Source organism: Dermacentor variabilis, chromosome 9 (genome assembly GCF_050947875.1).
Source record: "Dermacentor variabilis isolate Ectoservices chromosome 9, ASM5094787v1, whole genome shotgun sequence".
NCBI classification, from domain to species: Eukaryota; Metazoa; Arthropoda; class Arachnida; order Ixodida; family Ixodidae; genus Dermacentor; species Dermacentor variabilis.
The window spans coordinates 118,712,179-118,726,156 of record NC_134576.1 but is presented as its reverse complement, the minus strand read 5'-3'; positions in this window follow the sequence as shown (position 1 = coordinate 118,726,156).

Genomic DNA, 13,978 nt, shown 5'->3' with positions numbered 1-13,978 from the left:
GGGCTTGGTAAACAAGGCGTGGTTGCACTACCGCCTTCACCAATTGTCGCGCAACATATGAGCGGGCGCCGCTCGTTTTAGGAGCGATGCGCCTAATCAGACCCAAAGTCTGAATCGCCTGCTTTCGAATCGATGCACTTATACGATGTACACGACATGTCAGTACCCCAATCTCACCAAGCATGTTGAAGTTAGCAAAGAGATTCCCCCATTGTCACCGACCACTTCGTTTTCTGCTTCCATATACAACTGAGCAAACATTGACACTAAAGGTGTCCGCCTTGAGCGATGCGGTGAACACGACATGGGATTACCCTACTATCACCAAGAACTTCATTTTAAATTATGGGGTTTCACGTACCAAAACCACTTTCCGATTATGAGGCACGCCGTAGTGGAGGACTCCGGAAATTTTGACCACCTGGGGTTCTTTAACGTGCACCTAAATCTAAGTACATGGGTGTTTTCGCATTTCGCCCCCATCGAAATGCGGCCGCCGTGGCCGGGATTTGATCCCGCGACCTCGTGCTCAGCAGCCTAACACCATAGCCACTGAGCAACCACGGCGGGTAAGAACTTCATTTCCTACTTCTACCTACATCTGAGCAAGCACTCGCATTTCAGATGTCCTCATTAAAGTGACGTAGTTATATGGTTAAGATTACAAGGGGATTTCCACAACCTCACAAGCACTTAATTTTCTACTTCCATGTACTTCTGAGCGAACAGTTACACCTGTTGTCCACCTTGAGCGATGTAGTTATACGGTGAATATTACAAGCGGATTCTCTCACTCTCACCAAGCATTTGATCATTTGCTTCCATGTATATTTGATATATATTGACACTGCAGGTGTCCACCTTCAGCGATGCACTTATACGACGTACACAACATGGGATTACCCCACTCTCACCAATCCCTTAATTTTCTACTTCCACATACATTTGAGTAAATATTGACAATTCAGATGTCCACCTTTAGCGATGTAGTTTCACGGTGAAGATTACTAAAGGATTCCCCCACTCACCAGCACATAATTTTTCTACTTCCACGTACATCTGAGCAAACAGTGACACTTCAGTTATCGACCTTGAACGATGTAGTTTTACTGTTAAGATTACAAGGGGATCCTTTCAACCTCACAAGCACTTTTTTTTCTAGTTTCATGCACATCTGAACAAACGGTGACACTTTAGGTGTCCACCTTGACAGATGCCCTTATACGGTGAACGCGACATGATATTACCCCACTCCCACCAAGAGCTTAATTTTCTACTTCCATGTACATCAGATCAAACATTGACACTTCAGGTGTCCACCTTGAGCGATGTAGTTTTACGTTGAAGTTTGCATAGGGATTCCCCCACTCTCAACAAGCACTTCCTTTTCTGCTTCCATGTACATCTGATCAAACATTGACACTATAGGTGTCCACCTTGGGCGATGCAGTTAAACGGTGAAGATTAAAAGGAAATTCCCCCACTTTCACCAAGCTCTTAATTTTCTACTTCCACCTATATCTGAGCAAGCACTCACATTTGAGATGTCCACCTTAAAGCGATGTAGTTATACGATTAAGATTACAAGGGGATTCCCCCAACCTCACAAGCACTTAATTTTCTACTTCCATACATATCTGAGCGAACAGTGACACTTCAGTTGTCCACCTTGAGCGATGTAGTTATATGGGGAAGATTACAAGCGGATTCCCCCACTCTCACCAAACACTTGATGATTTACTTCCATGTATCTTTGAGTAAATATTGACACTTCAAGTGTCCACCTTGAGAGATGTAGTTGCACGGTGCGGATTACGACGGGATTTCCCCACTCTCACCAAGCACTTAATTGTCTACTTCCACGCACAATTGAGCAAACATTGACAATCCAGGTGCCCACAGTTAGATCAACTTATACGTTGAAATTACTGGGTGATTTCCCCACTCTTGCCAAGCACTTGATCATTGGCTTCCATGTATATTTGAGCAAATACTGACACTTGAGGTGTCCACCTTGAGCGATGTAGTTATACGGTCCAGATTATATGAGAATTCCCCTTCCCCCCCAACTATCACCAAGCACTTAGTTTTCTACTTGAATGTAGGTCTGCCCCAAGAGTGGCACTTCGGTTGTCCCCTTTGAACGATGTAGTTATACAGTCAAGGTTACAAGGGGATTCGCCCGCTTTTACAAAGTACTTGATCGTTAGCTTCCATGTAAATTTGAGCAAACAGTGACAGTTCAGGTGTCCACCTTTATCAATGTCGTTATGTGGTGCAGATAACAAGGAGATTCCCCCACACTCACCAAGCACTTCATTTTCTACTTACTTACGTACATCCGTGCAAACATTGGCCATTCAGGTATCCACCTCGAGCGATGTAGTTATACAGTGAAGATTACAAGGGGTCCTTTCAACCTCCCAAGCACTTCTTTTTCTAGTTCCATGCACATCTGAGCAAACGGTTACACTTGAGGTGTCCACCTTGACAAATGCACTTATGCGGTGAACACGACGTGGCATTACCCCACTCTCGCCAAGCGCTTAATTTTCCACTTTCATGTACATCAAAGCGAACAGTGACACTTCAGGCGTCCACCTTGACCGATGCACTTATACAGTGAACACATGGGATTACCCCACTCTCACCAAGGACCTAATTTTTTATTTCCACGTACGTCTGAGCAAACATTGACAGTTGAGGTGTCCACTGCGAGCGATGTAGTTATACGGTGAACATTACAAAGGGATTCTCCCGCTCTCACCAAGCGCCTAATTTTCTACTTCCACGTATGTCTGACCGAACAGTGACACTTCAGTCATCCACTTTGAGCGAGGTAGTTTTACGCTGAAGATAACAAGGGGATAACAAGGAGCAAACATTGACCATTCAGGTGTCCACTTTTTTCGATGCACTTATACGATGAACACGACATGTGATTGCCCCACTCTCACCGAGAACTTAAATTTCTACTCGTACGTACACCTGATCAAACATTGACAATTCATGTGACCACTGTGAGCGATGTAGTTTTACGGTGAAGATTGCAAAGGGATGGCCCCCCTTTCACGAATCTTCTAATTTTCTACTTCCACGTACGGGCAACGCAGCAGCGAAATGAGCAACATGCTCAGGAGCACTTTTTTCTACGTATGCCAGGTTGCGGCTATCCTGGCAAAGTTCGAGCTTTTGTTGGGCTGCCGCTCGGCAACTGCTTCATGGAATCACGATGTAGGACGGCTTCGCATCCCGTTATCGGATCCTAGGGACATGTGCCACGTCAACAAGATATCGAGCCCTGGCATCACAGCGAACACAGGGGATCAGCCATGGATGCCGTCGTCTCACGTGACCCTGCAGGAGGACTTAAAAGTGAAGCCCGCACCTTGCTACTCCAGTGCGCAACGCAGCAGCGAAATGGGCAACATGCTCAGGAGCACTTTTTTCTGCGTATCCCAGGTCAGTAGATATTTGCCGATGGCCTGTCATCGTAACGATAATAGGTTTTTACTGCGGCTGCCTTGCCCACTGTGTCTTGAATGCCTTCTTGCTCGACTTAAAAATATTCCGGCAAATCTTTTGCTTTGTGACGACGTTGAGGCCAACCCTGGCCATACCGAGAAGGAAATATTGATGGAACTTCTTGCCGGTCAAAATTCATTGAAAACAGCTATACAAGATGTACAGGCGTCTCATAAAGAGATTGTCAAGCAAGTAAGTTCATTAACTGATCGTGTTGATGGTTTAGAGCGCCAACTGGAGGAACCTAAGTGTAGTTACTAAGCGGGTCCAGGATCTGGAGACTGCGATGTCTACGGTTAGAACAGATCTAGCCTCCATTGTTGAAAAACTAGATCACCTAGGAAATCGTAATCGAAGAAACAACTTAGTCATTTACGGTCTTGACGAACCAAGCAAAGGATCTTCTCAGGATCTTGAAGAGAGAGTAAAAGATTTATTTCACAGCAAACTTGGTATCTCTGTGGCGAATATAGAAAAATGCCATAGGATTGGAAACAGAAATGCTGGCCATACACGACCGGTCATGCTTGGGTTTCTCGATTATCGGGAAAAAAATTTCAATTTTGAAGGCTGCATACAAATTGAAGGGTACAGCTGTTTTAATATCGCAAGATTTCTCGCGTAGAGTTCGAGAAATCAGAAAGAAACTTTGGAACAGTTCTACTCTAGAAAGAAATAATGGCTCGAAAGTCAAACTTGTACACAATAAACTGAGCATAGACAGCGTAATCTTTGGCTGGGACGAAAAGAAAGGTACACTTGTTCAACAAAAGAAAAATCCAAATTGACGTTTTGTACAAAAGCCTCAGGAGCTTAATATACTTAACGTGAACTGCCGGGGTGTGGTTAACAAAGTCACAGAACTTGAGGGAATATTGGTGACCCATAACCCTGAAATAATTATTCTCACGGAAACATGGTTAAATGATTCTATCAAAGATAACGAATTTGTTCCTCGTGGGTACAATGTGCACAGGAAAGATCGAGGGAGCAAAGGTGGGGGTATGGCTTTGCTGTTCAAGGAGCGTTTTAATATTTTGAGAATGCCAGATATACCGAACACTGAGGGCATATTCTGTAAAGCTTATCATGGCGCAATTAGATATGTATTGGGAGCACTTTAGCGACCAACGAATTCCTCTCCTGATTTCTTTGCTCATTTGCAAAGTTACCTGGTTGCTCATGTGAAGCCTGGTGATCGATTAATTCGGGGCAGAGACTTCAATATGCCAAACGTGGATTGGTCAACCTTCACACTAAACGTATCTACTGACAGGCTACAAGAAGGGTTGTTTGATGTGATTTTTTCTTTTGATCTACGGCAAGTAGTTGACAGTTTCACTAGAATACAAAGTAACTGCTGCTCCATCCTTGATCTATTTTCTTTAAGTGGATCTATTACGGGGCAAGCAAAGTGCGAAGTACTACCTGGAATTTCCGATCACTCTGCTGTGTTGTTGACCTTTACGGGCGTCTCTGTGAAGAAATCTGTTGATGTCACTTCCGTGCTCAACTTCTCGCGCGCAGATGATGTCGCCATATTGGATACGCTTTCGTTTAGTTTTGACTCATTCCAAGGCAGCAGCGCAGACATTCATACAATCTGGAATCAATCTAAAGATCTTTTAAATGATTGCATCGAACGTTTTGTCCTTTTCATGCTAAAGAAAAGGAAAGGAAAATCTCCTTGGATTTCACGAGACACATTGCAATTAAGAAGACGATTAAGGCGCCTGAAGACAAAAAGAGGTACCGCAAGAGACTTGGACGTTTTGCTTACTAAAATTTCCCAACTCTCCTCCGAGCTAAAAATGAAAGTTTCTTCAGATAAGCAACGCTACTTTGGGAAGAAACTTCCTAAATTTATTTCAACATCTCCTGAAAAGTTCTGGAGGGTAATTTCTCCCAGTATGCAAATTAATGATGCTTTCGTCGTAAATGGTGTTCTGAGTAATGATAGTGAAGTAATAGCAGATGCATTTAACTTACATTTTAGATCTGTGTTTACGCAAGACAATGGTTCATTGCCACACTTTCATGCTACATACCCCCCTATGTCTGACGTTACTGTTAATGAGAATGGAATACTTAACATGCTGCTTAACATTGATATTAAGGAATCACCCGGTCCTGATGGTTTGCCAAATTAATTCTTAAAGCGTTATGCGCCATGAGCCTCTAAATATCTGAGTGTGCTCTTTCCTAAATCACTAAATGAAGGCGAGATTCCAATCGACTGGATAACGGCAGCAGTGAAACCTATCTTCAAAAATGGTAATAAGCAGTACGTCTTGAACTATCGTCCTATTTCTTTGATTTCAACATCATGCAAACTTCTGGAGCATATAATACATAAACATCTTACTAAGTTCCTTTCAAAGAATAAAATACTATCATGCCATCAGCATGGCTTCAAAAAGGGTTTCTCTACATGCACGCAGTTAGCAACTACTGTACACGATTTCGCTAAGGCAATAAATTCGGGTAAGCAAGTCGATGCAATCTTCATGGACTTTGCGAAAGCCTTTGACAAGGTTTCCCACAAAAAGCTATTCCACAAACTTGATGTTACTCTGGATAATTCCAAAATTGCTACTTGGCTTTCTGCACATCTTTCAAACCGATATCAATATGTTTCATTCAAGAACCATGCCTGGTTGGAGGCTTCCCGTTGAGCCTGGTGTTCCACAGGGTTCGGTGCTCGGACCACTGTTGTTTCTAGTTTTTATTAATGATATCGTTAATGACATTCCCGTGAAAATTAGGTTATATGCGGATGATTGTGTAATGTATTCAAAAATAGATAGCGTCAGTGATGAACTACGACTAAATGAAGCCTTTGAAAAAGTTGTAAAATGGTGTAGTGACTGGCAAATGGCTATCAATTTTGACAAAACTGTATTTATGAAAATTTCATGCAAACTTAGAAATCTGCACTTCCAGTACTCGGCGTGTAATGTCTTGCTATCTCAGGTTGAGCACATAAAATATCTTGGTATTTGGATTTCTAAAGATCTTATATGGAACAAACACATCAACACTGTAGGCAATTCCGCCAATCAAAAGCTTTTCTTTCTCAGGAGGGCCTTGAGACTGACAACACCTCAAGTTCGCCTTCTTGAATTTAACGCAATTGTGCTGCCGCTTTTAGATTACGGATCTATAATATGGTATCGTTTCACTAAAAAGATATTAATAAAGTAGAAGGTATTCAAAAGCGGGTGGTTCGTTATATATATAACAGCTTTGGGCGCACGTCGATGACAGCCTTGCTAAGTAGAGCCAATCTGCCAACTCTAACCCAAAGGAATCGTGGTCTCAGATTAAAATTTTTGTTCCAGCTCATTAAGGGATACTACAGCGTAGATATTTCGGAGATTATTTCCTTTTCAACAGGTTATGCTACAAGGCAACGGCATGCACTAACAATTGCCCCCTTCACTAGCCGCAAAAATTGCTTTAAATGCTCATTTTTTCCTAGGGCCGTAACTGAATGGAATCAGCTGTCCAACGATGTGTTGTTGCAGCCATCCCTGAGTTTGTTTATGTCCCATATTGTGTAATTTTCTTATTTTTCGCTCTGTTACATTTGCACTTGCAGTAGATGCATTGATTCAGTTGTACTCGGAGCGTATCTTTTATTTCATGATATCTGTATTGTCTTTTTACTACTACATGTAATTTTTCTTTTGTTTGCCCTGCTAATCATGTCATAATGATGTATCCCCATCCTGCAAAAATCCCGTAACGGTATTGCAGTATTTGTAAATAAGTAAATAAATAATATCAGCAAACAGTGACACTTCAGTCATCCACCTTGAACGATGTAGTTTTATGGTGGAGTTAGCAAGGGGATTCCCCACCACTCAACAGGCGTATTTGATTCCATTCACTGCTCAGCTATGCAGCGAAATGTGAAAAATGACGCCACGAGGTCTGCAAAACCGGAACACTCGGCTAAACTCAATTTGGTAAACGAAATTTGGCAAGTGAGTGAGTGAGTACGAACTTTATTTATGTCCTGAGGAGAAAGAATTAAATCAATCCGGCGGCTCCACCCACGTCCGGGCCGGTATAGGCAGAGTCCTTCGGCAACGGCCCGGGCCTTCTGGACAACCTTGAGCTGAGCGATGAGCTCTGTGCTTCTGAGCGCTGATTCCCGGGAGGACTGGTCAGGAAAGTCCGTGCCCGCGTCGGCAGGGCACAGCCAGAGCATGCGTTCGAAGTTGTTGTATTCGATCGTGGCCGCAGTGTGGGCATTCAGTAAAATACTCTGCGTGAAACGCCAGTATATGGAATACTGAGCTGCGTGCGCCATTATACCAGATGTTCGGGAACTTTTACGTGACGCTTATATTTGTCGTGAATTGTGCTTGCCGCACACCAGCGACAACAATATTAAGCGTGATTCAGAGTTATTCCATTGCCACGGAGCTAAAATGGTTAACTTAATGTCTGCAGAGCTCACAAAATTTAGCTGCAGGAGATCGCACCGCGATGATGCAGATGAGACCGGCGGAAAACCGTCCGCGCTTGTCAGCTCCTGTAGATAGGAATGGATAGATATATAGCTTGAAGTTCCGCAGAGACAAGTGTATGCACCACGGTTCAGTATGCGCAGAGCTCCTCGGCAGTAACGACATCGTATATAGTAGTTCAGATGTTATAAACAGGGATAAGGTGCCTCAGAAAGGCTGGCCTGCCTTTCTGAGGCAACTAATCCCTGTTTATAACCTTTATACCACAGTGTGCTATTCCATCTGTCATCCCCTTTCTTGATGTTGGATTGCCATCGTACTCTAAAGGTGTTTATTTGGCAGAGCTCGGGAGCAGCGCAACGTCGACGGGCAGGGCAGTCACAGCTTCCAAGCACGAGAGCCGTTGCTGAGCAGGAGCGCTCGACCCACTAGCGTTTAGAGCCAGTAGCGCTGAACCCACTAGCGTCTCTTCTACAATCTCTTCGCTACAACCACCCCCCGGGAGCGAGAAGGGAGCCGTCCGGCGACCTAAGAGCTCGTCACTATGAGCGGGTCGTAGTAAGGCTTTAAACGGTCGACATGGACAATGTCTCGTCCACGGCGGCGCATGTCTTCAGATGGCTCAACTGGTTCGATGACATAGTTTACAGGAGATGCGCGTTCGAGAACACTATAAGGGCCTTCATACTTAGGGACCAGTTTTGATGAGAGGCCAGGGGCAGTTAAAGGGACTGAGAGCCACACGAGCGCTCCCGGATCGAAGGTGACCATGGCAGTGGCGTCACCGCGAGTGCTCCTCCGGCGCTCTTGATCATCGGAAGTAAAGGCCCGTGCGAGGTCGCGGCACTCTTCTGCATGTCGGACCTTGTCAGAAAGAGGGACGTACTCGGATGCATCCGGCCGGTACGGAAGAATGGTGTCGATGGTGTGCGAAGGGTGTCGACCATACAGCAAGAAATAGGGGGAAAATCCAGTGGTGCTCTGCGTAGCGGTAGTATACGCGTAGGTGACGAATGGCAGAATGGCGTCCCAGTTCGTGTGGTCGGAGGCAACGTACATTGAAAGCATGTCGCCGAGCGTACGGTTGAAGCGTTCTGTGAGGCCATTCGTTTGAGGGTGGTACGCCGTAGTCGTACGATGAACAACGTGGCACTCTTTGAGAATCGCTTCAACTACCTCCGACAGGAAGACGCGTCCGCGATCGCTGAGCAATTCTTGAGGTGGACCATGCCGCAGGATGAATCGGCGAAGCAGGAATGATGCAACATCGCGCGCTGTAGCTGCTGGGAGAGCGGCGGTTTCAGCGTATCGGGTAAGGTGATCTACTGCCACAATGGCCCAGCGGTTACCAGCCGACGTCAGGGGAAGTGGTCCATACAAATCGATGCCAACGCGCCCGAACGGTTGGGTAGGGCAGGGTAGAGGCTGCAGGCCAGCTGGCGAGAGGTGGGGTGGAGAGTTTCGGCGCTGGCAGTCGGGGCATGAACGAACAAACTTTTGAATGTAGTTGTACAATGTAGTAGTAGCGTCGTCGGAGGCGCTGGTAGGTTTTGAAAAGTCCCGAATGCGCACACTGTGGATCAGAGTGGAACGATGCGCAGATTTCAGAAAGCAGGGTTCGAGGTACAACTAATAACCACTGGCGGCCGTCAGAGGTGTAATTGCGTCGATGAAGCAGGTCGTCGCGAATGGCGAAATGGCGAGCTTGACGGCGCAGTGCACGAGTGGTTGGCTGCGATGACGGATCAGCAAGGCAGTCTATGATGGAGGCAATCCAGGGGTCCTTGCGCTGCTCAGAAGTGATGGTCCCAATGTCGACGGAAGAGACGTCAAGCTGGGATATTGCGCAGCAGGCATTGTCGTCTGGCAAGGGAGAACGTGAGAGGGCGCCAGCATCAGCATGCTGGCGTCCGTTGCGGTACAGTATGCGGATATCGTAATCCTGTAAGCGAAGCGCCCAGCGGGCGAGACGGCCTGAGGGATCCTTCAATGACGACAGCCAGCATAGTGCATGGTGGTCCGTGACGACATCAAATTGGCGACCATACAAATAGGGCCGGAACTTGGTAAGCGCCCAGATGATCGCCAGACATTCTTTTTCTGTGACGGTGTAATTGGTCTCGGCTTTAGTAAGCATACGGCTGGCATATGCCACAACATATTCAGGAAACCCTTCTTTGCGCTGTGCTAAGACAGCGCCGAGGCCAACACCGCTGGCATCTGTGTGTACCTCAATAGGTGCCGTTGGATCGTAGTGGCGCAAAATGGGAGGAGACGTCAGCAAACGACGGAGCTTAGTGAACGCCTCGTCGCACTCGGACGACCACGAATGGAGAGGTCCGTTGCTGCCAAGGAGCTTCGTCAGGGGTGATATGACGGCGGCGAAATTGCGAATGAAGCGCCTGAAGTAGGAACACAAACCTACAAACCTGCGCAGTTCTTTGACGGACGTCGGTTTAGGAAATTCAGCTACGGCACGAAGTTTGGCTGGATCGGGGAGGATTCCATCCTTCGAGACGACATAACCTAGTATCATGAGCTGCCGCGCTGCAAATCGGCACTTCTTTAGGTTCAGTTGAAGGCCAGCGTTCGCTAAGCAAGTCAAAACATGCCGTAGGCGTTGAAGGTGCGTGGTGAAGTCAGAGGCAAAAAGAACAACGTCGTCGAGATAACATAAGCACGTGTGCCACTTCAAACCGCGGAGGACTGTGTCCATCATGCGTTCAAAAGTTGCTGGCGCATTACAAAGTCCAAACGGCATGACGTTAAATTCGTATAAGCCGTCGGGTGTGACAAAGGCTGTCTTCGGCCTATCGACGTCAGCCATGGGTACTTGCCAATAGCCGGAGCGTAAATCTAGAGATGAAAAGAATTCTGCTCCTTGTAGGCTATCGATGGCGCCATCAATTCGCGGCAGCGGGTATACATCTTTGCGAGTGATCTTGTTCAGGCGGCGATAGTCTACACAGAACCGTACCGAGCCGTCTTTTTTCGTAACAAGGACGACAGGGGATGCCCATGGACTGTTCGAGGGTCGGATCACTTCGCGGCGAAGCATATCGTCCACTTGCTCATTAATCACACGACGTTCCGTGGCCGAGACGCGATATGGTCGTTGCCGCAATGGCGGTTGGGAGCCAGTGTCAATATGGTGCGTGACAGCAGACGCCCGGCCCAAGGCAGGTTGCTCGACATCAAAAGAAGAACGAAATTCTTCTAAGATGCGCAGAAGCTGCGAACGCTGAGGTGGGGTGAGGCCATCGGCAATAGATGAATCGAACACACCTGTGGGCAAAGGGTCGGACGTCGCGAGAGAACCGAGCGTGTTGTAACAGGCGCAGGACGTGTCTTCGGGAACATCCGTAATTTGTACGGCGTCGATCACTTCCACGTGGCCAAGACATTCGCCTTGAAGCAGCATCACAGGGTCTGAGAAGGGGTTATAGACAAAAATAGCTGTGGAGCCCTGTTTGACGTTCACAGTCGCAAAAGGCAGCAGCAGACGTTTTCGAGTGTAAAAGCGGCCTGATGGAGAAAGTAGTGCGATGGCGTCAGAGAGGCTGCTGCAATGCATTGATACAATCACTGACGAGTTGGGAGGAACGTTGGTGTCGTGTCTGATGAGTAGTTTGTTTGCAAAAGAAGCATTATCGGCAAGCGTCATATCTGAGATCGGCGACAGTTCTAGTTCGGCCCGTGCGCAATTAATGACGGCATCGTGGCGGGCGAGAAAGTCCCACCCCAGGATAACTTCGTGGGAGCACGAGGAAATCACAATAAATTCGACGGCGTATACAACGTCCTCGATGAGAACACGAGCGGTGCACGCCGCAATCGGGTGAATACGCTGTGCGCCTGCTGTGCGGAGGGCGAATCCAGCAATGGGCGTCGTAACCTTTCGAAGGAAGCGACAAAGCGTTGCGTCCATAACTGATACAGCGGCTCCGGTATCCACGAGGGCATATGTGCGCACACCGTCAACTAACACGTCTATCACATTGGTCGGGCTACGTTGAGGACTTCCGCGTTTCGACGGCGTCGCAGCCCTTGCCTCATGGACTGCGACAATTAGTTTTCCTCATCCCGAGCTTCGGGACGAGGCCGCATCGGTGATGGGGAGCGTCGGCGTGGAGAAGTTGAGCGGCGGATGTTGGCGGACCGGCGGAATGGTGGTGACGCAGCCCGAGGTTCGTCGTCTTAATAAGGGCGCGGAGAACCCGCCATAGAACTTGGCCCATAAGGTGTAGCTCTAGGTGACTGCACGCGACTACAGTAGCGTGCGACGTGGCCTGCATAGCCGCACGCAAAACATATTGGTCGATTGTCCGCTGTACGCCACCGAGTCGTTGCGGCAGGTCCCATCCATGTGGAAGGACGCGTTGGACGTGGCGCCTGGTGAAGTGATTGCATAGCAGGCTGTTGTCGGGGCATAGCGAGGGCTTCGGCGTACGTGAGAGGTCCCCGTTGAGGGAGTTGTTGAGGCTGGGTGACGACTTCCGCGTAACTGAGTGGCACAGCCGTCGGGATCTGTTGGGGCCTGGCCATGACTTCGGCGTAGCTGTGAGGCGCAGCCGCAGGAACACGCTGGTGGTGCTCTGGCAAAACCTCGTGCAGTTCTTGCGCTATGACGCGGCCAAGCGGAGGCGCAAAACTTGGCGTAGGTGCGTGTACCGACTGCGGCTGTGCAAAATCCATCAACGAGAGTTGCCGGGCAACTTCCTCGCGGACGAACGCCTTCATTTCTGCGAGCAACGCTGCCTGGGTGGACATGGCAGCCAAACCAGCGAGGTGTTCGTCACGCGATAGAGATCGACGGGTCAGTGACCGCTGCCTGCGGAGTTCTTCATAGCTCTGGCACAGTGTGACAATTTCAGCCACAGAGCGTGGACTTTTGGCCAGCAACATGTTAAAGGCGTCGTCTTCTATGCCCTTCAGTATGTTTCGGATTCGATCAGACTCCGCCATGGTCGAATCGACTTTCCTGCATAGATCCAGGACATCTTCGATATAACTGGTGAATGTTTCGCCTGGCTGTTGAGCTCGTTCTCGCAAACGTTGCTCGGCACGCAGCTTGCGAACAGCAGGGCGACCAAATACATCGGCGAGGGAAGTCTTAAATTCCGACCATGTCTGGAACTCTGCTTGATGGTTGTTATACCACAGGCTGGCCACTCCAGCGAGGTAGAACAGAACATGGCTCAATCTGGCTGCTTCATCCCACTTGTTATGGTCGCCTACCTTGTCGTACGCCGTGAGCCATTCGTCCACGTCAGTGTCGTCCGCTCCAGTGTAGATAGGAGGGTCGCGATGACGAGGCACCCCGGGACACGCAGTGGGTGCAGGAGGAGGCGTTTGCTGGGAGGCGTCTTGGGGCATGGTAGATGGTAGGGTACGGGACCGGAGTTCCAGGATGATCGTCTGAGGTTACCCCGCACCTCCACCAATTCTAAAGGTGTTTATTTGGCAGAGCTCGGGAGCAGCGCAACGTCGACAGGCAGGGCAGTCACAGCTTCCAAGCACGAGAGCCGTTGCTGAGCAGGAGCGCTCGACCCACTAGCGTTTAGAGCCAGTAGCGCTGAACCCACTAGCGTCTCTTCTACAATCTCTTCGCTACAATACGTATACATGGGCACTGTGTGTGCCCACAATCATTTTGCGCGGCCGCGTTATAGCGTAGGTTAGCGTTCCAGCACGGTCACAGCAGCGGAAGCCTGAACGCTACTTTGGCTTCGGCAGAGTTGACTGGCAAGCGTTGGTGGAGCGTGATGGTGAGTCTACTTGGTTTCGTCCTTGTTGCAGCCAAACGCACCGAGCGTCTCTTGAACACTTCTAAGCTTCCTCACGTTGCTCGTGCATGCAGTGTCGATGCTCTTAAGTGCATCATCATCTTAAGTGCGAACGAAGCTACTGCGAGAAGTTTCTTTAACCTCCACAGCGTCGACTGCTGTGTATGGAACGGAGTATAGTATGGTACG